At 49.2% G+C, this 26,553-nt stretch overlaps 1 long non-coding RNA gene across 1 annotated transcript; it reads left to right on the plus strand.

Moving 5' to 3' along the window:
* Nucleotides 1-1,343: 1,343 nt before the first annotated feature.
* Nucleotides 1,344-7,955, plus strand: LOC120585495 (uncharacterized). Its single transcript, XR_005648352.1, has 4 exons — nt 1,344-1,727; nt 2,561-2,780; nt 3,190-3,311; nt 5,698-7,955. It is a non-coding gene; the product is annotated as an uncharacterized LOC120585495 (long non-coding RNA).
* The last annotated feature ends 18,598 nt before the right edge of the window (nt 7,956-26,553 follow it).

Below are 26,553 nucleotides of genomic sequence, written 5' to 3' on the forward strand. Positions count from 1 at the left end.
TTTTTCATAATTCTCTCATTTATGAGGCCAGAGCTCTCTCCGTAATTCCCCTTCCAGGAATCTTCCCTAAGGAAATAATCAGAGGCGTAGATTTATGGACAAAAACTTTCCTTGCAGAGCTATTTATAATAGGAGAAAATAGGAAACAACCTAAATTTCCAACAAAAACAGACCGGTGGGCAGGCCCTGAACATCTCTCTGTATATTTTAATGACATTTTAAAAATGCATTAATGTTATTTAAAAAAGAAAGACAAGATAAAAACCCAGTTTTGTTGAGTATACATGCCAATATGTGCATAAAGAAGGGCTTTCAGAAAGATGCTCACGGTGGCATTCTTGGAACTATTTGTTTACATTTTTTATATTTTCTACAGTGTGTATTTTATCATCAGGAAAAAAAAGCTGTTTACTAAAATGCCAAAGTCATCAAGAGGGCAATAAAACAAAGACTGGATTCTTGTATTAGGGTTCTCTAGAGGGGAAAAAAATGCAAGAGAGATATTTGTTTTAAGGAATCGGCCCATGTCAGTGTGCCAATTGGAGGCCGGCAAATGCAAACTGCAGGGTAAGCCAGCAGGCTGGGGACCCCAGGAAGAGCTGATGCTGCAGGTCAGATCCAAAGGCAGTCCACTGGCAGAAGTCTGTCTTATCTAGAGGTCAGTCTTTTTTCTATTATGACCGTCAACTGATTGGATGAAGCTCACCCGTGTTATGGAGGGTAATCTGCTTTACTCAGAGTCTACTGATTTAAACATTAATCTTACCTAAAAAAATACCTTCATAGGAACATCTAGAATAAGGTTTGAACAAACACCTGGATGCTTTAGCCTAGCTAAGTTGACACATACAATAACCATCACGACTCCCTAACCACTGAGGTTTCCTGCCAGTAGACCCAACCGTGTGAAGACAGAGGCTCTGTCTCTTCCTCTCGGTGTCCCCGTCACTCAGCTCAGGTCTGGCTCATGGTAGATGTTCATCCGGTGCTGGAATGAGCGGGCGGGTGAGTCAGGGATTAAGAGGGTAGGCAACAATCTTACAAAATTATCAACTCCAAATGTCAGGGTCCCTTAGGCTGGGACCTGGCCAGCCACCTCGGGGGAAGCCACATCGCAGTATAAGGGTAGGCCTTGGCCACCACGATCACTTCACGCCCTCCCCCATCCACCTGTCTAGACCTACTGAAAGCTTGCCCTGAGTCCAGAGGCCAGTGAGGACAGGCAGCCTGCCAAGAGCAATAGTCAGTGGGAGGGACGAGTCCTTTAGGGCCCGAGATGGGGGCTTCTTGAATGCAGGGTTTCCACTGGATGCCGCCAGTGCCTTGGTCCAGGCAGGTGGCTGTGGGAGCAGCTCCTCACTGTGAGCTACAGCTAAACAGTGACCCCTGCTGCCCCAGCGCCTGACGAGAGGGGACAGCTGTTCCAGCCGTAAAGTTCTCTCCCATTTTTGGACGGGGGCTTTTGTCCCCTCTGGGTTTCGTGACTGCTAATTAGTTCAACCTTGCCTCAAGCCAGGATCTTTCCTGAAGCCGCGGAGGCCCAGGTCCTCTGACCCTCTGCTGCTCCACCTCCCTCTGGAGCCTCAGTAGGGCTGGACTCTGGGTGCCCGTCGTTCAGAACCGCCTGGATTATTAAAGACATTTCAACAGCTATCGTCACCAAAGTCCGAGTACCAGGAAACCCCGGAGGCCTGCGAGGTTATTTGAAGGAAGAAACAAGGAACAAGGTTGGTTTCCTTATACTGCGGATGAATGAAAATCTTCTAGTCAACGTGGCAATTTGTTCTACTCCGGCAAAAAGTACTTTTTAGACACAAAAAAATTCTAGCGTGAGGAATTTGTTCTAAGCTCTCACGTGTTTCATAGAGAAATTCAGACACAGGAGTCCTTATCAAGGGGAGACTGTTGTCACTGAGGGATGGGGAGAGAAGCCGGGGATAGACCTCTGAGCAAGTTGACCCCTGTCAGAGGCAGATTGGAGGTGGGGTGAGGGGACAGGGCTCCCCCCACAGAGGAGCGGGCCCATGAGTGAGCTTGTTCTCTCTAAGCACAGAGGTTCTGGTGTGCAGTCTGCATGGGAGGGTGTGAGCTCTGTGTTCAGCAGGTGAGGAGCATACCTGGTGGGCGGGCGTCCCAGAAAATCAACAGCCCGAAAAGTAAGGCTCATAGATGCTGTGTGATGTGATAACAGCACACATTTACGGGGCACTATCCACAGCCAGGCGCTATTCCAGGTGCTTCGCATAGTTAATCGCAGCGAATCCTCACGATGTCCCTGTGAAGTTGCTGCTAAAATTCTCCCTACTTTGTAACTACGGAATCTGAGGCCTAGAGATGTGACATGACTTAATTTGTCTGGAGCGCACGACCAGTAAGGAATGAAGCTGGGACCTGAGCCCAGCAGCATAATCCCACAAGTATCACTCTTAAACTGTATCTCTCACACACACACACACACACACACACACACACACAGAAATTTCTTGGGATGCTAACGTCAGATGCCTTCTCTTATGCAAAAATGGCCCGCACACTCATTTCTTACCTGCCCCAATCCTAGCCTGAAGCAAGAGTCTGACCCCCAGCCCATCCCACCTGACCCCAACATTCCACTTGCAAACCCCAGCAGCTGCATCCTGGTCGTGACTCTTCTGCTTTCCATTCCCTGCTGTGACTGCTCCAGGCCAAGAGTCGCCGCACGCAGGACGAACGGGCATTCTGCTCTTGGACTCCTGTGCCTTTGGTCTTGGCAGCCGTGGAACAGCGTGGAGGAGGAACAGGTGAGCCCTGGATCAGGACTCAGGAGGCCCCAGCTCCACCTCCAGCCAACAAGGCGGCCTCGGGCACAGGTTTTTCACCTCTAAACCTCAGCATTCCTAAAACACTAACAGGTTGTGTCTTAACGAGCTCTTTCCAGAAATGTAAGACCGGCCATTCTTCCTTCTGCAGCCACCACCTTTACCAGGGGACCTGCTGGTCTATCTTTGGGCAGGAATGAGACGTAAGGAAATTTATTCTAGGAAACTGGCCATTAACACACACACTTGTTCATGGTATTCTTTGGGCATAAAAAAGGAAGACCCGAACACTAACAGTGAATGTATCTTTGCCAAGTCTCGCGAGAGAGCTTTCTGATTTACAGGTTCAAATTCTGCCTCAGCTGAGAACAACTCCCTCCTCTCCTTTCAGGATGTTTGCAGAGGGGAATTCTAGGACTACTCATGGTCATTCGTCAGCACAAACACGGCATGAGACTAAATGACCAACCTTTTATATCAATAAGGGTTTCCTGGGACCTCGCTTTGAGAAAGGTAAATATTTGCAGTTTCTCCACCCTGTGCATTACACAGAGTGGGAGGAAAGCACGGAAGAACAAAAGGAGCTTCTAGGAGGCAGGCAGGTGCCAGGGGACTTGAGAAAGCCTAGCCGAAGCCAAGAGGCATGTGCAGTTAGGGAAGCCACACCTCGCAGAGCTGGGGGACAGCTGGTTCCACTTTGTCGCACCTCCCTGGCCTCTGGCGTTTGCTGATCCTTCCTGAGAAGGGCAGGATTCGTGCAGTAAGTCTGATCCTCTTTCAGACCTTGCTGGGCCCACCCAACCCAAGAGAAAAAACAAATACGGTTAGTGGCTTGGCAGCCAGCAAGGTGGGTGGGGTGCTGATATTCTGTCATTCCTGACTAGCTGGTTTCTTGCTTGACAAAGCCCTCTTCCCGAGGCAGGATCCCCCCAAATGACTTTTCTCAGCTTAATTTAGACCCGAAGTAGAGGCACTAACCAGGGCCAGCTCCATAAGACGTGGGGCTCAATGAGAAATGAAATGTGGGGTCCCTCAGCGAAATGCAGAGGGAAAAACTACAAGTCCCTAAAATATCCATTTTTCTTTTAAAATATTTTGTATTGATTGATCAGATGGACTATGGGGTAATAGTAATATATTAATAACATAAATTTACAAATCACAAAAAAATTGGGTCATAATTTTAAATAATATAAGGAAAAATGCTTTATTAAGGTGGTAGCTTGACTGATCTTAAGATTTTTCTAACTTGCTTTTCTGAAAATTCATTTATTAGGTCCTCACATTTACTCTTTTAGAAACATAATTTTCAGGCAATATAATCGAAGGGATGGCAGTTAGCAAATGTTAAGATTACAAATAATTTTTCGTAATTTTTAATTTTAAGAGGGCTTCTCTAATGCCATTCCCACCGGAGTTGCTAAGAGTATCTTACAGTTTATGGCCACACTGGGATAATTTTTTAATAAATTATTTGGAAATACTAATTTTAATACAGCTAGAGCCGATATTCTTACAGAACAAATTTTCTCAAAAGATTTAAATCCTCAGACGAATCAGTTTTCTGTAAGTCTGAATTTAATTTTAAATGCAAATTTATACAGAGGCATTTTGATGATTCCTCTGACACTTCTTATAACTTGTTGCAGTCTTAGAGAACACTGAACGTGGCCTCATAATCTGTACATAATTCGAAGTGCCAGTGCCTGTTTGTACCTTCTATCCCTGTATCTTCAGTTACAAATAAAAATTAGTCATAAAATTATCTTCCTTGTTAATAGCTGCTTCATCCAAAGCTTCATATGAAAATAGCATTTTTTTTCTGATCGAACGTGGCAATCTTAAAATTTAACTTTTGTTTCTAACCCTGCGGATAGGTGCTTTGCAGATGTTAACAACAGTTTTCAAAAACGGAGATTCTGAACTCTTTCAAGAAATCTAATCACTCCCTGCTATGCTCTATTGCGGTGTCCACGTGTCTGCTTTTATTTTATTGCTTCCCTGCCATGTACGTGGTCATTCAGAGTCCACTTCAAAGGCAAAGCACCAGCAGTTTCTGTTCTGACTCTCGGGCTAGAGAACTAGCGTGGATGAGATTCACTGCATTCGGATTTGTACAGATGATGCAGAAAGGCACAGACAACCTAGCCTCCCACCGCGGTCCCCGCCCTACCCCATACGGAGCCCTTTCTCCCAGGGCAACAGCTACTGTCACCACAGTAGCTGCTGCTTTTGCTGCCACTACCACCAATCTGGGCCCAGGCCTTGCTCGGCCACCACCTGGGGACCTCGTGGTGCCTTGGATTGTCCCAAGTGAGGATGCACCAACAGCTCGGTGCATGCACTGCCCTCACGCCTGCAGCCCGAGCCCACATGTGATGTGCAGGCGCCCGGTGCATCGCCCCTGCACACGCACGTGCTCCACTGTCCGGTCAGACTTTACATACGAAACACAAGTTCAAGGATAAAATTAAAAATTTCAAGATAGCAACAGCAGCAGTCCATCAAACAAAGCACGGGCCCTCTGAGAGAGGAGCCCTGTGCTTGTGCACAGCGTGGGTGCCATGAGGCCAGCCTGCACGCAACCTGGTTCCAGCGATCAGACACGCTCCCGCGAGGGCTGGGTTCAGAGTGAGCTGTTCAGAGAAGCAGGTGTGGCAGGGAAGCTTCTGGTTTGCCAGCAGGGTGGTCAGTGGAGGCAGCAGCTCCTATCAAGCCAGTGGGGCAGAATGGTCCCGCAAATTACTCCTGGAAATGTGCCCTGGGGGTCACCTGGGGTCCCACGAGCCACTTCCTCTCTCTCAGTAAACCTCTCACTGCTTACACTAGGTAGAGTGAATCCTTATTCGCAACTAAGAACCCTGATAATATGGCAAGTATTATTTTCTCCATTTTACAGATGAAGAAACTCAGGTTTGAGGAGAACTTGCTCATGGCCACAGAAGCGGTGAATGGTTGGTCCGGCAAGGACGCAGACCCAACGCCGGGGCTCTCGGCTCTTCTTCGCGTGGCATCGGGAGCTCCCCAAACCATCGCTGCACTCCGCTCTAACTTCGTACTGGGCATCTGTTAAGTCCGTCCTCGAATAACAGCTCTTCCTTGGGGGAGATGCCTCTTCCGCACCAGGCGGTGGTGTCCATCGCATGCCGTGACTCCCCGTGGCCGGGAGGTCGGTGATCCAGGCTGGGTATCAGAGACTCCCATTTCCCAAGCACAGCGATGGGCCCAGTTGTGAACTTCTGCCGCAAGCACGGTCATTCAGAGCCCGCTTTGGAAGACTATCACGCGTGCTGGGAGAGAGAGTCTTGCCTTCTAAGGTGGTGATCATCACGTAAGCTAACAAGGACCACTTTTCTATCCGGCTAGAGAGAGCCTATTTGGGTGAGCAGCTCACATAGAAAAACGCGGGGCTGAGAGACTCTCGACGGTGTCGTTTGAGCCCCCAGATCCAGCCACCCCTGAAGCCTAAGAAGTGAACCAATAAACTCTTGTTTTTACCTACACCACTTCAAGGTGGTTTTCTGCCTCTAAACATTGAAACAACAACAGCAACGAAAACTACAAAGAAACTTCATACACACAAGGGGCAGAAGACTTGAGTTATCCACGCTGGCCGCCGGCTGCTCTGCGGACATTTCTACCCTGACCGAGACGGCTCCTCACCGGGGTCTTCTCTCTCCCACTGCTTTCCATCTTCGTTTACAATGGGGGTCACAATGAGCAGGAATGACCGCTACAGCCTTCTCCTCAGTGCACAGCTCACGCGTCCTTCTTTCTCTCTACCCTCGCTCCCCGGACGTGGTTGGCTTTCAAAGGACATTATCGACCCTCGTCGGAGCCAGAGAGTGGTCCGAAGAAAAAGCTGCCCTTTAAATTCTAGGCTGTCTGTGCAACGTCTGGTAGCACCAGGAACGCCGAGGGTGACGTGACTTATCATAGACAACGAGGTTTGGTTAAGAGCAGTATCTGGACTTCCTTCCTCAGAACTGTAAATGAAAATGCACTAGAATGAACTGTGGAGATGATGTCATTCAACTGTGGGTGGCTCTCACTGTCATGCAAGAGACGACTTCATCGGAACACGGACATGGCGTTAAGCGGCACTGAATCAGAAGCCAGCCAGTCTTTCCTGCATCTCCTCTACGTACCAGACACCGAGGGTGGGTCTGTGAAGTCACTGGCCTGCATTCTTCAAACTGCCAAAGTCATGAGACACGAAGAAAAGCTGGAGAACTGTTCCAGATTAAATAAAACTAAAGAAACGTAGCCACTGAGTGCAATACGCGATCTGAACCGAGTCCCGAACTGGGGAGAAAATGCTCTAAATGACATTATGGGGTCAACTGACCAAACTGAGCGATAGCCTGTAATGAGATAGCGGTATTGCATCCATGTTAAATTTCCTAACTCTGATCGTTATTCTGTGCTTATCAAAGAGAATCTCCTAATTTTTAGGAAAGATATTCTGGGGTGTTAAGGGCATGGTGTATGCAACCTACCCAATGATTCAGAAACAAAAGTTATAGAAAGAGAGAAAATGACAAAGCAGAGGTGGCCAATGTGCAAAAATGCTAAATCTGGATAAAAGATCTACTGGAGTTCTTTTGTACTGTTCTTAAATCCTTTCAGTAAGTTTGAAATTATTTCCAAGTAAAAAGTTTTTTTTACAAAAGAGTATGCCAGTCTTTCAACCCTCATGATTATGTCAAGAAGAAAGTATCGGTTTGGGGTTAATATATCTTTAACACTTTTCTAACACTTGCTAATCTCCCTGTTTAACAAAGAGAGAGCAAGCCTCAGGCACAGACTTTGGCAAGCAGCAGTTACTCGCTAGAATTTAATAACGTGGTTTTGTTTTCATTGTGCTTACTTTTGCATTGACTTTCTATTTATGGCAAGTGGGGTAGCTTTCCCTGCATGGTAAGATATAAAATCACCTTTTAAATACATTTGTATAATTAAGAAGAAGATAATGTAAAAAAAAAAAAATGTTAATAGAAAAGTATAAATAGGGTAAAGATGTGACATTTAATCACAAATTCCTGACATTTAGGAAACGCTGGTCGATTCTAATGGCCTCATTTGACAGAAAGCAAACTGGAACTCTGAACGCTGGGTGGCTTGCCACCCCCAGCGATGAGACAGGGCAGGAAGGCCGACGAGGGAGCCCTCACATCGCATTCCGCCGCAGCCCACTGCGGGGTGACTCTGGCCTCAGCAGTGGCGAGAGCCAGCCCGACAATAAGAAACACAGCTCAGAGTGGCATCGTCTACTCCTCTCACACACGCAGACCAGCTGCCCATTTTGCAAATCAGGCAATGTAGCGAAAGCAGCACTTTTGACACTGAAACAGTCTCGTTTCTTCTCATTCCTCAGCGGCCGATGGAGCAGAACGTACTGTTCCTATATAGTTTATGGACAAACTCAAAATATTCTCTTTTAAAAGCACTGATGTGTTGATCCTAGAATCCCGGAAGCTTGAAAGAACAGCCAGCTCAATCTTGTCAATAGCTTCAGAACCACTGAGGGGAGCAGAGCTGGCCCTCATCTGTCAGGCACCGGCCCTGCATCCCAGCCCTCACCCTTAAAACACCTGGAGCTGACCGTTAAAAGATTTCCCGTTTTCTTTCATGCTCTTATTTGCATCGGCTGCTGTTTTCCATAATCTGCAGATGGATTTTATTTGGCCTTCAGTGAGCAGTTGCAGTTGCCACGGAGAGCAGTAACGTGTACTTCTGATCTAGTCCCTCCTCGCAGGCAGGGGTTCAACCTCAGTAGTAACAGAAATTTCTCCACTTACAAGGTTCCGGAGGAGGGCAGGTGACAGCCCCGTCAGACCTGTTCGGGCTCTGCCACCCTGACCGGCAGGACAGCGTCCCTCCCATTACCTGAACCCACCTGAGCACGGATGTGTGCCTGCATCTCCTCGTTCCTCCTCCCTGGACTTCCAGTCTTTGTGAAATAACCTCTCTGTGTTCGAAGATGATTGCCCAGCTCCCCTGACCGTCTGTCCACAAAGCGAGCTCACCCAGTGAACAAAATAGCATTTCCAACCCGTCATCGCCTTCATGACCCCCCTCTGAGCTTTTTCCTGTCACTCTAAAGTCGACTCCAGAACAGAGTACGGCATTTTGAGGGTGCGTGTAGCCAGTGCAAAGAGGCCCAACATTCCTGCTTCCTTGAGACACTCAAACTTTCTAGGGCTGCCAGGACCCCGTGGTCACTCCAGGCCTGAGCAAATCTACTCTGGGGCCATTGGTGTCGTGGACACGCCTTTAGCTGGTGAAGCTCCTTCCACGCAACATTTTAGGAAGAGGTGTACCCTATCACTGCAGAGGAGTACCCTATGACGCTAAGTGGAAAGGCTAGTTTAGTACCATGTCACTTGGTGGTCCAGAGGACTTCTAAAAGGTTGACCAGGCTCTCAAGCTCACCACCAGGGAACCAAATTAACTCTTAGGGGAAACCAGGCATACAGGTCATTCTGGGACCTGTCGGCCTCCTGCCAAAGTGCACCCTACTTATCTGAGTCTGCCGTGCGGAATGATTTTAGCAACACTGAAAAACCACAGAGAGATGCCTCTCTCCGTAATACCGTGAGGGAAATTCACGGTGCCCAGAAATGTCACTTTCCCTAACGCATTTGAGCTTCGTTTAGCGATTCTGTGTCCGACCCTTGCTCTGCCCATCTTGTGGTAGTGTGAGGATGCAGTGACAGAGGGTGACATCCCGAAAACTGGAAAAGCAGAAAGAGAACAGAGGAAGGTGGGGAGTAGAGGGTCTGTGTTCGAGGTGGCCTCATAACTGTCCCAGGCTTAAGAACCCAGCACCAAAGCTCCCCGATTCCCTTGGGGTTGAAGTGGGGGGGTCGTCAAATGGCTGCATCGTGGACGATCTACCCAAATGGCGGGAAATTCATTCTCTAGACAGAGTTTCGTGCTGATTGCCGGAAGCCAGTGAGGCTGGACGTCTCGCTTTGTGCAGGGGGAAACCGAGGCCCAGAGAGGTGACTGGCCCAAAGTTAGGCAGCAAGTGGGAGCAGAACCAGGACGAAAACTGCCTTCCCTTCCCTTGGCCATCTCGACCCTCTCTGAAAATAATAGCGCATGAAACCACTGCATAGGACGGGAGACATTCCTTCATCTCCCCATCTGGACCTTTGTGATGGACGGCGGCACGCCAGCTGCCACCTTCTGGTTCAGCTCCGGTGGCGACCGCAGGGTGGAACAGTGAGCGTGTGTACATTTCGACTTCTCTCTTTGCATTTTGGTTCCATTTAACAACGTGTTACCTCTTCACGGAGAAGTTTACATCATTGCAGGATGCCAAGAATGACATCAACATCTATTAAAACCTAATGTTTCACATTCTCAACTGTAAACATTAACATTGCTTAGTTTCCAGATATAAACTCGAAGTCATTCTGAAGTTGGATGGTTTCTTTCCAAGAAAGTTGGTGTTACTGTAATGAAATTTACCTAATTAATCTCCTCAAGGAGGGAAGGAATCCAATGATGACGGTTAATAAAGACTTCAACGTTCCTCTTGTAATCAGAGCAAGGCGATCTGTGGATTCGTTTTGGGAGAGACCGTAACTTTCCAAATAAATCTCAGTAAAGCTTTGCAGACAGGGACTCGAGCTGTTTCCCCACTTGGCTGGCTGGCTTTCAGACTTAACTCGCCTGGCGTAAATGTCTCTAGAACCTCGGCGTGTATTTATATTCACCTGTGACCTTGGACCCCAATGCCCAAGGTCACTGTTCTTGACGCCAAGAACTCGTATAAAAGGTCAACTCGAACGAGTCATTGATGAAAACTCTCAGTCTGCCACATTTCAAAGCCGTCCCCTCCCCGAGCGTTGCCTGCATGCTGCGTGCATGGCCCACTCCTTGATGCTTGTGCAATATTTTGGTTGCACCGAGCGGTGAGTATGGAGAAGAGCGGCAGTCATCCTCTGCCAGGGCCTTCCCTGAACCCCAGGAGAGCTGTCCGCATATGTGTAAGCAAGAATTTCCCCTTTTAAAGGGGTAGAGGTCTCACACCAGAGTATAGGAAGCCACACTGGGGAGTAGAAAGAACATTCCTCCGTTTCCTGGCCCCGCGTTCAAGAGGGATGGAGAAGTGCCTTCTGAGACATAGCCTTCTGCAGGGATGCTGAGGAAGTGGAGGCGTTGATGAACCAGGACTGGTAGTCGCTGGTGGGGGGCCGTGGGACGCTGGGTCAGAGCAGTACGGAGGAGTTTGGAAGGTTAGAGAGAAAGCTAAGGGATGTGGCGGGAACCCCCTTTTAAAAATTGGGGCAGCTGGTCATGGAGAGACGAATAACCAAGGGTAACTGGGTCCTCAGCCCCGAAATGCAGAACCGGGTTTAAGTTTTAATTGAGGATTCAGGGCGTGACCAGACTAGGAAGCCAGGTGGGGCTGGGTTTGCAGGTGGCAGGTGAGACAAAGGTTGTCAAGGGAGGTAACGTGCTAGGCCTGACACTATCTCAGCAAAGAAGGCCTTGAAGAGTCCGGAGAGGCTGGTGACCTGAGTAGGATTTTCAAGAACAGAATCTACCACCCCCCGCCCCATCCATGGGAAACTTTTATTTATGTCTTGATATGATAACATTCAGCAGTAACTCACCCCTAAAAGTCCATAGCAGCCATCCTGTGCTCCGCAGCCTCTCCTCCCTGGGTGTGGGGTGTGAAATGTAGAACCGGCCTCGGTCTCTGTTATAACTGCTGGTTTCATCGTTTGTGTCCCACACTAGATCGTAAGCTCCGCGAGGGCAAGGAACAGATCAATTTCTATAGGTCCATTTTCAACACGATGCTAGCACTCCATACGTGATGAATGAATGAATAACTGTGGCAGAAAGCGTGACTATGCTCAAGTATTCGCTTCCTCCTTCCCTATAACACATTCCTTTGGGAAGGTGACCTGCTTTGGCCAATGGAATACAAGTAGGCGCGCCATAGCCATTTCTGAGCAGCACGGACATGAGAGTGAGTGGTGGCTCAGCCTCTCATGCTTCCCGCTCTCCGCCACAAGGCTGCATGTTGCAGGCGGGGAAGCTCCTGAGGCCTGAGTCCCAGGACAGGAAGATCCGAGAAGCTGACTGAGCATCGGCCCACAGCCTCGAGCAGGGCTGTGGCCAATCCACCCCCGTCGGGTAACATGATAGAGAAACAAATGTTTGCTGGTGTAAGCCACTTGGGTTGGGGGTTGTTCGTTATCATGGCACAAGCCCCAAGGCTGGAGGACTGACGCATCTCCCACGGACTTTCGCCCGCGTGGTGGTGCAGCTGCCTTTCGCTCCCCATCTGCCAAACCCATTTGCCTTTTGCCCCGTGCGCCACCTAGCAAGTGGCCTTTCTGCTCTCCCCTCCGAGGGGACGCTCAGAGCTTCCGCCATCCCAGAGAAACCTAATGGTTCACTGTCAAGGCTGCTTAGAGTGAAAAGTGGCCCGAAAGCAAGTTTACATATCATATTTTAAACATTTACACTGTTTTAAAATAAATACAAGCCCAAAGCTGGCTCCAGCCCGCTCCCTTACTTCACCTGCCAGTGAAGCGTGTTCTCTCCAGTTCTTCAAAAACCCAGAGTGTTGCTCAAACGCTGGATGTGCAGGGTCGACGAGCATCCGCGAATGATCCGATTGGAATCGGAGGGTCTCTCCCTCCGCTCCAGCGTTCCGCTGATCCTGGGGAAAACTCTGAGTATGAAATATGCATGAGGCCTCGGGCACAAGCGAAGGCAGACCGAATAAAACCCAGACAGCCCGTTCTTCGCTCAGTGCTGCCATTACTCCCGACAGCGGTCCGCACGCCACGTTGACTTTTGATGAAAGGTGAAAAAAGGCCAGACAGATCTATGAGATACTAAAGAGCCAAACCTTTGGAAACAACTAAATGGTTCATGGTTTTCTCAGCGTGTAACGACACCCACTCTCCTGGTCTCGTTCCACAGTGTACATTTCCAGACGCGACTTTGCTCACGCCGGGCAGATCCTCACAGCCTCTTAATGTCCGCAACGCTTCAAACGCCACCTGTTTGAAACTAAGCGTTGGGGACTTCCCGCCAGTGCACGAGCTCCTTTCCGGTCCAAGCCCGAGTGTGGGGGCCTTGCTGGATGCCCTCCTGTCCTTCACCCCCTGTATTCATCTGATTAGCACGTCCCGCGGTGCTAATGGCACCTCAAATCCTTGGTGGAAGAAAGCTGAATGTAAACAATTCATACCTACATATATAAAGGTTCTACTCCTAAACCGCAAATCCACTGACATCATTCTCTGCCCGGAAAGCCCACCGTGGCTTTCCATCGGCCACAGACTAAAGCTCCGACTTTGACTGGCTCATGACAGCTTTGCGACTGGCCTCTGGGAACTTCCCAGGCTCATCTCCCACAGTGTCCAAACTCTGAGCATTTTGAAAGTGCTGCATCCTTTTCCCTGGGGACACGGTGTTTGCCTAGCGGACCCCGCTCATCCTTCACGACTCTGCCCGAGGGTCCTGTCCTCCGTGAAGGCTGTCCAGGTGTCCCCACAACTCATTGTCCAAAGCTCTGTTACCACCCAAACAGAATCGATTTCTATGGAGTGTTTATGTGTTTGTCTCCTCTACCAAATTGTGAGTGACGTGAAGGTGGCAAGCCTGCCAGGGTTCTCTTACCTCGGGACCAGACACATCACCTATGCTCTGTCGACAACACTGAATAAATGGAAGAATGACTATCGGAATAAATTCTCTAGCTGTAGCCTAAACATCCGTTGGTGGATAAATGACCTAGCATATTAATTCTCCTATCTGTAAATGAATATCAGAATGAGAATCAACAGGAAGATTTTTTTTAAAGCAATGTTCTTCTAAATAGAAGGACAAAAAAAAATTCTGCTCTCCCAGCATGATTTCTGTAAGGACGATGGCATTCTGTAGAACTCAAACGTGAATGCTGATACACTGACGTATAGCACCGCGTCCCCACACAGCAATGCTAAAGAGGGGATGTTTGGAACCTAAGCTTTTGCCTTTGTAATGAGAAGGTATAAAAGCTTATTTTGAAGTCAGAGCTACTCTGACTTCTCTTTGTGTATATAGCATAGTCACAAAGGGCATAAAATGTGGAGCTAAAACTCAAGTTTTAAGTCTCGGTTCCAATGCTTATCAGCTCTGTGATCACAGGCAAGTAACTTAAACCTCTTTTCTGCCTCAATTTTCCTGTCTGCGAAATGAGTATGTTCATAGCAACTATAAGTTATTAGAAGGATTAAATGAATGAATGCGGATAAAGCATTTAAGACAATACCTGCCATCACATAAGTACCAGTTAAGCCCTACATTTTTCCCCAAACATTAGGATACATTTTCTAAGTCTCAGAGGTGGTTAGATCCACTTTAAATGGCATAACCAACATAGCCAAGCATTTATGTATTTCTGTTTCCTTGTCATTAATTATCGTCGAGTTTTACAAAAGCCACACGATTTTCAAGAGGTGGATAATGAAGATTTAGAGAAGTAGATCCAAGAGAGAGAGCTTTCGGAGGTTATCCCCAGCTCCCCCGCCTTAACTATCCCCCAGCTTTTGTTCAGGGATGATCCGGCTAGGCAGGGTGAGGGCGGGAGACCCGAGGCGGCCTGTGCTGTGTGCGTGACAGTGTCACCACGCCATCTAGTGGACACAGAGCTCAGCCACGGTTTGAAGCCCTCTCAGAGGAGCTGGATTCCAGGGGACTGATGACCACTCTGGTCTGTCTGGCCAGCTCCCACAGGTGACCCCTTACACCGCCCCTTGACCTGCATCATCAGCACTAATCATTCGGGGTACCGTGAATCCCTCTTAAAAGCTGACAGCGCTACCAGTGAATGCAGCTCGACCATCCTCCATCACGGCCATCTTTGCAAAAGCAGAAACAAGAATGAACATGTACACGACGGTATTTATAAAAGAGAGAAGCTAGCCAACGTTCACCTATGTCGTAATGAGAACATACCGAACGAGCCAGCCAGCAAGCCATGCCAACGCCTAGTAATTTTCGACCTCCATCTCTGGCTTCAGTGAATCTTGGCACAAGGAAGCTGGGGGCTGATGAGGGCTGAGCCGACAAGGGTTGGATCCTACTTTATTGAAGTGCTTTCAGGGGAGGCTGATTGCTCTTTGTAGGTGATTAAAAGCTTATCCCCAGAGGCAAGTAAACACTCCCCCACTTATAACTCAGCTCTGGCACGCAGGGCAAGGGGTACTGAATGCCGTAACGGGGAGGGAGTATCCACATAAAACCCACTCAAAGGCAAGGGGCGCGTGGAGGCCAATAATCCACCTTGTCTTTATTGTCTATTCAAAGTTCCTGGCCACGGTGACCAGGCGGACCAACATTGAACTTGAAAGACAACGGGTTTGGAACCAACGACTAACAAATCCCTTGCTTGGGCCTCAGTTCAGCACATTCCGGCAACAGACACACTCACCAGTAAGATGGCCGTGAGCTTAGCTGCACCTCGTCTCAAACGCGGGCTCCTTGGGTGACCACTGATTTCACGGTTCTTCGAAAATGTCATACTATTATGAGAAAGAATAAAGTTTGGGGGACACTATTTGTCCCGGAACACTTAATTTCTGATGAAAAGAAAACTGTCAAATCAAGAAGAGGATTCAGGGGGAAAAGATGTAAAAACATTTCAAAACGTCATGGCCTGCTGACGCCTGTCACCCTCACCAGGGCGGGCACCTTAGCTGAGGCCACCTATCCAGGCCCTACGGTGTCACCGGGGGAGGGTTTGCAGTGAAACTGTCAATCAGGAGTGACACTGTGGATCGATCAAAGCCCCGTCTGAGGAGTTTGAACAGGAGACACAGAAGAGGGCTGAGCAGTGGCTGAAGGAGCAGAAGTTGAGAAAGATTTGTTAAAACAAAGACAGAAATACTTGGGCATGGTACTAGGGTGCTCGGGCTGCTAGGGGGACCCCAGAATAACCTCGCCACTGGGTCACTCCGTTCCCAAGGCACATCCAGTGGGTGAGCCCCAGCTCCTCTCAGGGGCTCACAGGCCTGGCCTGGTGGCGGGGATCCCCCTCTTTGTTCTTGTCTCTGTGGACCCTGACTCCACACTGCCAGCAAAGTCCAGTGAGCGAGCTTCTGCTCCCGGTCGTAGGGAACGGTGACAAGCACTGGTATCTGGGGAGCCAGAGCAAGGTCGAGACCCGTGGATGCAAACGCAGACTAGTCAGCATTTACTCAGTCATTTAATCTCCCGCTGTGCAATTTCCTAGTCTTGTCTTGGGGAAAAGCGTTATAGGGTCCATGAGTCCTCATCCTGGGTGACAAGTCTATGGAGGGGTCACAGAAGCACCCTGAGCAGGGTTAGGAAAACCTGGAGCCATGGAGCAACCTGTAGGTGCCCTAAACAATAGGCTCCCCCCACCCCCCTGCTCCTGGGGACCTGAAGAGCCAGGCTGTGTCGTGGGCATAGGGCCAGGCCCTGCAACCCAGGCGCAGTCTCCCCAAATTTCAGTTTTGCTCCCCAAGCCTCACCGAGCGTGTTCTGGGTGTAGCTGACGCGGAGAAAGCAGGGGACCGTCCTAAGGGAGCGTGGGGGCTCTCTGTGGACATGATTGACGCAGGCGCCTGCCACCGGGCACGGCACCCACGCTTCGCCAGGCCCCGCTCCGGACGTCTCGTGGGCATCATCCCTAGGCCCGACCCCGGCTGACCCTACTGCACCATTTCACAATAAAGCACAAGATTCAGAGAGGTGAATTGATTTTTCCAGAAACAGAAAGCAACGGGGAACCAGAGCAGGTTCCTAGGAGAAGAGAGACATAATAGCAAGGGCGCTTCGGGGCGATGGACAGGGGACGGCACTCAGGGTTGTCCCGAGGTACAAGCAATGCACATTTTACATCAATCTACGCAGACTGTGAGGCAGGACGGCCGCGGGGATGAGAGGGAGAGAAGGTTTGGAAGGGGGGATGTGCGATCACCCAGGAGCCGGAGAAAAGGCCCGGTAAGAGCTGACCCAGCCTAAGCCTAGAACAGAGCTCACTAGCAACGGGCGGTAGATCCACAAGCTGATGCCCGAGGAAAAGCCCCGTATCGTCCATCAGACTGAAAAATGGTAAAGAAAATACACAGAGGCAGCGAACCCCTCGGGAACGTCCGGAGGGGCCCCGCCGCTGTGACAGGGGGGTTTACCTGTCTGCCCCAGCCCAGCCCTCCCCTCCCCCACCGAGAGCCTCTGCTGAAGACGCGGCTCAGGTGGTCACTCGTGTGCATGACCCATCTCCAAATGCACCCATTGGACAGGAATGACGTCTGGCCCACTGGCCAGCAACTAGTCAGCTCTCCCTCAAGACCGGAGCATTTCTGTTCCGTTTCTGCTTCATCCGTTCGTTTGTTTTGTTCTTTAGAGTGGAAGCCAGGACACCGGGGCAGAGATGAGCCTGCAGCCAGCAGTTGGACGGTCACAGCGAAGGTGAGCCTGGAAAGCAGGACTCTGACTATCCTGCAAGAGCATAACAGGAGGGACAGACGGGGGGTGGCGGCGATGAGCCAGCTGAGGGATGTGCCAAGGGCTCAGACAGAGGTGACTGAGGGACACCCGGTCCAGCTGGAGTGAAACAGAACTTAAGTTAATTGTATTGTCACCAGTTGGAAGAAAGAAAATGACCACAGACGGGCTGGGGGTGCTGGCCTGTGTCCTGAGAGCGAGAGCCTGGTCAGCTGCTTCCAGCCCACGGGGCCCAGGGAGGGCGTGGTCCCAACACTCCTGGGCCTCAGGGGCGCAAACAAACAGTGAGTTCACTGCAGGTACCGCAAGTGTTCTTGACTCTGAACCTCTACCTGCCTGAGGTGTTCTGTCATCTGCGAGGCGCACCATTATTTTATGTGCTGCAAAGAAAAAACAGTTATGCCAATTACACTGCGACACAAGGCTTTCTTACCAATTCGACTTTCAATCACTTAGATGATTTTAGACTTATGTAGATACAGATTTTTTCATACATCAAGTCTGGGCGTACACGAAAAGAAAAATGTAAGGGAAATAAAGCAGCTAAAGGAATTCCTAAAACATCTTCGTATTTGGCGTCTGCTTCTGCTAATCACTTTTTACACTTCGAGTCTTTGACGTCTGTGTTTTTTTCCTTCACAGTATGATCCCTTACCACCAACAATGACAGCGATGCAGCATTTCTTAAAAGACAATTAAACCGATATGTACCTATATGTGTTCATGCCACTGAATATTTGAATATGGACTATATATGTATCAGATAATATTAGGACATCAATGTTAATTTTTGGGTGTGATAACGGTACGTAGTTATTTAGAAGAATGTCTTAGTTCTTAAGAGATACATGCTGAAGTATTTAGGAGTGAACTGTCATGTTATTTGCCCTTCATTTTCAAAATGATCTAGCTAACAAATAAGAAAACAAATGACAACATCTCCAAAAAACAGAGACAGGGAAGTAAGACAAATGTTACAAAATAATATGAACAGAAAATCTAGGTGAAGAGTATCTAGGTATCCACTGAACTTTTTAAACTTTTTGTAAGTTAAAAAAGAATTTTATTTTTAAGTAATGAGGGGGGGAAAAAAAAAAGACTACTCTACTAAGAAATTCACTCAGATTTTCTTCCAAGTTTTTCTCAGGCTGCCAGCACCAATTCTGAGGAGCTCGGTTCCAGTGCTTTCTTGAACTAACCAGAGGCATGTCAACAGAGGTTTTCAGACAAGAATCATAATTCCTATTTCCTCCCCCAAGTGGTCCTCACTGGTTTGTTGACTGAATCATCCATGGTAGTAGCTTTCCAGACGTGTTACAAGAAACACAACCAAATTCGTCCGTTTGATGGCAACGGCAAATATGTCTGAGCTGCCGACTGGTGGACGGTGGCTGTAAAACGGACCCCTGTGTTGGGGGTGTTCAGACGTGAGACGGGACGCGTCTTCAGATAGGACGGTTGACACCTGTGCATGCCAGTTGGCGGTGACGGGCCTCGTCGTGGACTAACAAGCTGGAACCTGGTTTCGACATCAGTCTCTGCAGGCTTGTGAACAGCGGTCACTTCCCTTGACCTGAACGGTTGCTGGAATGGTACATCTGGGCCGTCTCTAGGACCACGTGACCCCTTCCAAGTCGCTGGCAGTCTGTGAGACCCTGCCCGAGTACCAGTGGCTTTTTCTCCCGCTGGCATCTCTGTATGCTGTCCCCAAGGGTGGCGGGGACCAGCACTGTCTAAACAGAGATGACAGGTTCGCTAAGAGGAATTTCATGCCACGCGCATCCTTTGTAACACGATGGTGACAAGGGACAGGAGGCGCATCCCTCTCTGGTTACACCGTAACTCACCTGGTGGCTGAGAAGGATGCCACAGCATCGCCTCCTCTCTGCAATCGATATTCAGTTGCTGCGACACCTCATGGGATTATTGTGACCAATCAAAGAGAGTACCCCGCCCAAAAGTATGAAGTACTTACAATAAAAACAAAGGTCTTTGAGAGGACAGATAGGAATCGTGATCCCAAAACATGGCTGAGGACACTTTCTTCTTTAATGAAGTTATTTCCTCTCATTCCTTTGGTTCTTGAAGGAAAGATAATCTCAGCGGCTTGTTTTCCCAGTCTGTCCTTTTATTTGCCCCGTTAGATATAAAACGCCTGCTCTGAATTACCGAAACATGCCTCGAACTCAAAAGCATGCTTGCGAGCATGACTTTACACATTTAATGTGGAAAATCCTCACTAACCAGAGAGCAGAACTGCTCCGAGATGACCAGCTTCCTTCCTCCGGCGGTCTCGGTGTACTTGCGGGTCACTCCCACTTCTGCATCTGCCATCCCACAGCCCCTGGAAGGTGCCACCCCTGCAACCAGCCTTCCCACCCGCCCCCCACCCTTTGGGGCAGTTCTTCCCACGCTGGCAGAGCAACCTCTCAAAGGCAGCCCCTGGGTTTGTTGACATTTACTCTACAAACAAAGGAAATTTAAGTAAATGGAGCAAACAGAAGTGACTCAGCAGCTCTCACAGCTCTGAGTACATGACTTGGAGGACATAAAGATGCAGGCTCTGCATGGAGCACCTCACCCCAGGACACACAGGCATCCGCCTGTTTTAATTGCCTCCTGCTCACCCCATTGGTGAAGGACGGGGTCCCACTCTAGGGTTTGGGGGATGGTCGGGATACGGATTTCTCTTACATCTCTAAACCTTATTATTTTTTGTTGTATCGTTCTTCATTGGCTAGTCTTGTCGCTCCCACATAAGGACTGTTTCCTCCCTACGTGTCCAGCCCTCAGTGCGGGGGTGTTTTCTGGGGGACACTGAGACGGGTAGAAAACCCAGATGGCAAGAAGCATTTTTAGGGCGGAATTCTGTAAGGGGGCTGCTCACAGGGGATTTGCCCATTGGAAGCAACGGTCCTTACGCTGGTGTCAGAGGGGTCTTCTCAATCCAGAGCGTTCCACGGAGGAACCGTGGGAGCTTCGTAAACACGCGGACCCCGGGCGGGAAGGACTCGCTCTCACTCTGCCACGAGCTCTCACTCGATTTTCCGTGCTTTCCTTAATTCCCACGGACCATTCGGACGCACACGCGAAGACGCTGCGGCAACGTGAAGGCCGGCGGCTTCCGTGGAGTGAAACGATGGGATTTCCTCCCTTACGTTTATTTGGAAACGACAGATTCGGGGGAAGTGGCCGGAATGGCGCAGCGACGTGCGCCCCACGTGCCGGCCGCCCGTTCTTTTTGCTTGTCTTTCTTTTCTTTCCTTCCCTTTTTTCTTCCTCTCCCCAACCCCCTTCCTCCTCTCCTTCGACAAAGGAAAAGGAATGGTTAAGAGCAATTTTCACAGCGGCCTGGAGATGATGTGACGGCCACAGCATTCTCAGGCCCTGACCGCCGGTGGTCGCGGTCTCCTGAGTGCTGAGTCAACGCGGTCTTGCCCTTCAAGGCGTCCTGCCTGCCTCTGGCTACACGTGCTCCTCGGTCGGGGACAGTGTCCTGCTGCAGCTGCTGCTGCACTCCCGGGTCCCCAGCGTCCAGGTCCCCAGCCCCGTGGTGGCCCGTGTTCTATCGCCAGGGCAGTGGCGTGCGCTCTCCACCCCTTCCAGTGGGTCGTCCACTCCCAGACTAGATACTGTCCGTGCAGCTCACGCAGCAGACACCCCCTCTGGTCTCCCGAGAGCTCAGGAGAGCTCCGTGGCACTCCGGCAGGACAGATGGCAGGTGACAATTCCCGTTCTGCTCCTCTCCACAGATATGACAGGTCTTATCGCCAGCGCGACCTCGTGAGAAACGCGGGAGGTTCTTGTTCCATCTCGCCCGTTTCCATCCTTCCCAACCTTGACAGTTCTGTGGTTCTGGGGAAACTTCTCAGGGAAATGTCCAGGAAACCTCTTTTTTAACAGTCGCTCAGAACAAGACAGGCGACACCCCGTGAGACATCAGAGTCTTGGGGAACGACACCTTGGCCTTTGCCATGTGACAGCGCCATGTGGACACCAACATTGCCCCAAGCTGTAGCACCGAACGATGGGCCGGGATTTCCTCCAGGGGCCTCTGCGGGCCAGAGCCTTAAGAAGCTGAGCCCCCGCCCCTTCCCAGGGCGTCCCTCACACACATTAAAGATTGATTTGCAAAAAGGAAGTGGGAAAAAAAAAGAGTTCTTAATCCTATTATAAAATGCTACCCAGCGGCTAAGAGGGAAGGTCTTGAACTGCAAAGATTTTACAAAACGAACAGATTTGCTAGAGTGGGCGCCGGTCAGAACATTCAGCACGTGATCCCACGGGACCTGGCGCTTTGGCTAAGAGCTGGTAGCTGCACGCAAATCCCAGTCTCAGTATCAAACAGCTCTGTGGTCTCGTGGACAGCGGTCAAACCTCCATTTCCTCATCTGTAAAAAGGAAGCCGATAACTGTACCTGATAAGAGCAATTTGTAGAGATCGAGTGAGAGAAAGTGTGTGTTGTGCTTAACACGTAGCCGTCCCTCAGCCACGTGAGTCGCTACCATCTTAAGGAATACAGTTGACCCTTGAACTGTGTGGTTTGAGCTGTATGGTCCACGTATGTGAAGATGTTTTTTCAGTAAATACCTGAACTGCTTTCCACCTAAGGCTGAGAGTCCACGGATGCAGAGGGCGGACTGTATGTGTTGATCTGAGCCATTTTTTTGTAGGAGACTTGAGCATCCACGGATTTTGTTATCCACTGGCGGTCCTGGAACCAACCCACTATGGATATCAAGGGACACCTAAGTTTTGGGGGAGTCAAAGTTATATGCACATTTCCGACTGCACAGGGGTCGACGCCCCTAGCCCAGTGTTTTTCAGGGAAGAAGAAAGAAGAAGAAGGAGGAGGAGGAGGAGGAGGAGGAGGGAGGAGGAGGAGAAGGAGAAGGAGGAGAAGGAGAAGCTCTCTGCTGCTAAGTAGTTAGTGTTCTCTGTCACTCTTGGCCGGGAGCGAACTATTTTTAGCTGTGGGCATGAGGCAGAGCTGACCCAGGGCGGAAGCAAAGTGCAGCGGGGAAAAGCACCACGTCCAGCTTTCTGGGATGAAGTGTTACTTGATAAAGGGCAAACCTTTCATCATCGGCGTATCCCGAGAGACTGCGCAGAAACCAAACTTTATACGCAACCATATTTTAAATGCACCAGGGAATTTTCCTTTTTGAAAGGCTCTTTTTGATTGGTCCTTTTATACTATAAATTATTATCATTGGATGAACCGCAAGTGATTGTTCAGTTTCTTTAAAACGGGACATCCCGAAGTATTTCCAAATCGCCATGACATTGAGAGCACTTTCACAGATGTAGCGGAGTAGAGAAATGGTCAGCCGGCCCTGGGACTCTCAGAGAGGACACTGTTTGTTCAGGAAGACACATCGATGAGCCATTTGGGGATGGAAGAGGCGACCCTGAGGATTCAACCAGATGAGAGGAGCGGCCTGACTTCACAGTGTTGGGCAGGCGTGGGGGGTGGGGGCGGGGGGAGCAGGGAGGCCGTGCACAGCAAGTGCAGCAGGACAAGACTTGTGAAAACTGGGGCGATGGCTCATTTTCTGTGTCAACTAGTTGGGCCGCGGGGCGCCTACCTACGTGGATGTTTCTGTGAGGGTGTTTTTGGATAAATAAACATTTGAATCAGTGGATTTTGAGTAAAGCAGATTGCCCCCCATAATGTAGGTGGGCCTCATCCAATCAGTAGATCTGACTAGAATAAAAGACCGACTCCTCATCTGTCCCAAAACCTGGCAAGAGAGAATTCCACTAGCAGGTAGCCTTTGGACTTGTACTGCAACATCTGCTCCTTCCCAGGTCTCCAGCCTGATGGCCTTCAGACTTGGACTGCAGATTTTGGACTTGCCAGCCTCCATACTCACATGAGCCAATTCCTTAAAATCTCTCTCTGTCTCTGTCTCTCTCTCTTTTTCTCTGTCTCTCTCTCTCTCAGACACACACACACACACACACACACACACACACACACACACATTCATCCTAGTAAGTCCCATGTCCAGGTGGTCATAACACAGAACAAAAAGAAAAACTGACAGATAGCAAGATGACCTTCAGCCTGAACCAGTTCAGGAGAAGCAGGAAGTGGAACCAGAAGATTCCATGAGAAAGAGCTTTTCTCCTGCCTCCCTAGGCATTCGCGCACCTCCGAAGGGACAATAGGTTTTTACCCTGTTCAAGCCAAACTAAAGGAGCTCTTCAAAGATGGGGCCCGGACATTACCCCTCCCCATCTCTCTCCACGCCCAGGAGTGGAGAGACATCTGAGCTCCTTTAAAACCAAAGCTTTTTTTTTCTTTTAAATTCAGACCCCTTTGTAGTGATCGTGTTCAGCTAACACACGCAGAAGCAGAGCCAGGTAAGAAAACTTCACTAGTGATCATATTTTTATTATTCATATTCCTCTTGGAGATAAAGGAAGAAAAAAAAACACCAATCAAACAAAAACAAATAAAATACTAAGAGAGGCAATGCATGAAAAGAACGAGCGAGCATTTTGATTCCGTAGACGAGGAAAAGTAGAAAATGCCTCCCACTGAGGTCACAGGTGCTGCACTGCACAGGCTGCATTCCTGGGGCACGTCAGTGTCCCCCCTTCCTGAGCAGGGATGGAAGAATAGAGCAGGCAGAAGCAAGGCCATCTTGGGATATTGCTGGCGTGGGGGCCATCCGCCACCGAGCAGGTATGGTGGCCCATTCCCCGGGGTTAGCAGAGAGAACCCAGGCCATTAAGATGGCACAAGATGACAGAGATGCCCAGACTAACTAAAAAGAATTATCTGAAAAAGCGACGTCCTCGGTGCCAAGGGGAGGGACAAAGATCGAGATGAATTTCAAATTTATGTGTCTTAGGGAGGAAGACGAATGATCACTGGGAACCGAGCAGAGCCCTGTAGTGCAACAGAACTCATGTCTAAAACGCTTCTTGACAGGTGCCTGGGTCAGGTAGAGGTATGCCAGGTGCGTGTGGAAACGGTGGCCTTTTAGAATTGCCAGGAAGCGGAAGTAGAATCGATGGCATTCAGTGCTCCCAGACAAAAGCTCACCCTCCGCCATACAGCTTGTCTCATCGTCCTTTCGCTCAGACAGTTTGAGAGGGCATAATATTGTTCGTAAGTGCCTGAAAAAAATCCAGACTCACACTAATATTTTATTTCTTTCTAAACCCTGTTACAGGGTGTCTGTATGTGATTCAGAGGCCAAATGAAAGAAATGTGAGATTTATGATTTATTTTTAAACCCCAAAACAGCACATTCTCAGGATTAAGTAGAAAGGTCACAACCAATAAAAGCATCTAATCAGCCTCATTAGTATGTGCCTTTAGCCACATTTCTCTTACCCAACAGAGCATGTCTCCTCTGGAGAACCAGTAGATTTCACAATAACACATGCAAAGACCAAAGAAAGAATCTCTGTGATGCAGCCAGGACCCACTGGGCCAGGGAGCATGTGCCTCAGAGGGAGGAGAAGGAGGCAAATATCAAAAAAGGATCATCAAGCCTCTGACATGTGCACGTATCTGCACAGCTTCCTACGTCTTCAGTAAAATGCCCCCACGTACAGTGCAGGAAACCTCGGTACTGAGCTCCAGGAGAAGGGCTCATTCTGGTCTTGGGGGATTTGGAGCAGAGTTTCTTTCAAGAACCTATTAGACTTTTTCTGTAGTTGGTCTTGGAAAGCGAGAGGTTCTTGCCTACCCGTTGCCACCACTGCCAAGCAGGGGCAGACGTATCAGTGAAAGGTCCTGGACCCAAGATTCTTGAGGCAGTTGACAGTCTTATTTATCTAATAATCAAAAGAGTTAATAGAGTGTTGTTATCTCAAGTTTCCCTTGAATGAAATATGATGTTTTTGTGACATGGATTCCTACTAAATCTAGGTTAAAATCTTCCTTCGAGGGATCAGTAAAGTCTTTCCTCTGTGTTCTTGGCCACTGCTTCTCTCTCTCCCCTGCAGCTCCCTCCTTCTCCTCCAAATGGGTGACCTTTTCTATCTACACCCTTTCGCTAGGTCACCCCAACCAGCCTCAGGACTTTACACATCATTTCTACACTGTTAACTCTCACAGGCAAATGATCAAACCAGGACTTTTCTCTGAGCCCCGGGCTTGAGTATCCAACGTCTGGCGTGATGCTCCCACTTGATCTAGAACTTCACACGTCCAACCTAGAACTCTGGACTTCCCTGGAGGTCTGTTTTCCCATCAGTGAGTTGCACTGACATTCATTCCGTTGCTCAAATTCCCTCATTCCTCCCCACCCCTCATCCTTCCATTCAGTCCTCCGGAAAATCCTCCCAATTTACATTTAAAATTCGACCCAAATCCTCCCTTCTCCTCTGGCACCAGCCCAATCCAGGCTGCCCATTCTCTCATGACTCGAGTGCCTTGCCAGCATCCTCCATGGTCACCCCACTTCCACTCTCAGCCCCCTAAAATGTATTCTCCTCGATGTGGCCAGAGGGAGCTTTTAAAAATGTAAATCAGATCCTACCGCTCAGTTACTCAAAACCCTCCAGGAACCATCTGCTTCCACTTAGGATGTAGAAAGCCGTGAGAGAACGTAGCTCCCCAGCTGTGAGAAAATGGCAGAAAATGTACAAAATCACCGCTTTTCTTAAACCCGTCAAGGAGTTGAGGTCATGTGGCAACCAAGTAAACTGAATTACAAAGAGTGACAAGCCCTGTGAAGAGGGATGGGACATAAATATTGTTTCACCTTTGACAGAGCAAGGAAGGAAGAGGTGGCTGCCGGACAACTAGGTAGAAAGCAATTACCAAAAATTCAGATATATTCTTAAAAGCCGGTGGGGGACGTTGGTTTGGAACGGGTAGGGTCACCAGACACAAGGGGGCGGGGTCGCACTCGCTTACAAGCTCTTTACCGCTGGCCTCTAGCCGGCGCTCATGAGAAAGGCTGGGGAAGGGGCAAGGCAACAGAGACCCTCTTAGTGGTGCAGGTAGAGCCGAAGCCCAACTGAAAGGCTAAGGTCGTTGGACTGGATTAAAAAACAAGACCCAACTACGTGCCGTCTGTAAGAAACCCACTTTAAAAATAGGGAAACGCAAATTGGTTAAAAGCGAAAGAATGAAAAAATATATATATACCATGAAATTACTACTCAAAATAAAGCAGAAGTTGTTACATTAGTATCCGACGAATCGGATTTCAAGAAAAAAGGAATATTACTGGGGAGACAGGAGGACTCTGCATAACAAAGTGGTCAGTTCATCAAAAAGACGACAATTCT

This window comes from Pteropus medius, unplaced genomic scaffold (assembly GCF_902729225.1).
Source record: "Pteropus medius unplaced genomic scaffold, Ma_sr-lr_union100, whole genome shotgun sequence".
Lineage (NCBI taxonomy): Eukaryota > Metazoa > Chordata > Mammalia > Chiroptera > Pteropodidae > Pteropus > Pteropus medius.